We start from the raw sequence: 325 nt of genomic DNA, 5'->3' as shown, positions 1-325 counted from the left end.
TATCAATTTTGCTTTTTAAGGGAGAAACTTGAGTTTTTGTTTTTTTTTTAATAAGTAGAAGCAGATTTTAAGATGTTATAAAGTCAGACTCTTGGCTTGCCAAATATAGGACAGTGTTTCTCTTATCATTTCCTCCCTTCAACACATGACAGATTTGAAATATCCATCAACTTACTGTAACATACTGGAACCATACTTTAAAGATGTGCTTTCTGAAAAGCTTAATTTTCTCCCTTCAACATATGACAGATTTGAAATATACATCAACTTACTGTAACATACTGGAACCGTACTTTAAAGATGTGCTTTCTGAAAAGCTTAATTT

The sequence above is a fragment of the Mandrillus leucophaeus genome, unplaced genomic scaffold, assembly GCF_000951045.1.
Source record: "Mandrillus leucophaeus isolate KB7577 unplaced genomic scaffold, Mleu.le_1.0 Scaffold161, whole genome shotgun sequence".
Taxonomy (NCBI): domain Eukaryota; kingdom Metazoa; phylum Chordata; class Mammalia; order Primates; family Cercopithecidae; genus Mandrillus; species Mandrillus leucophaeus.
Note: the sequence above shows the minus strand (reverse complement) of the source record.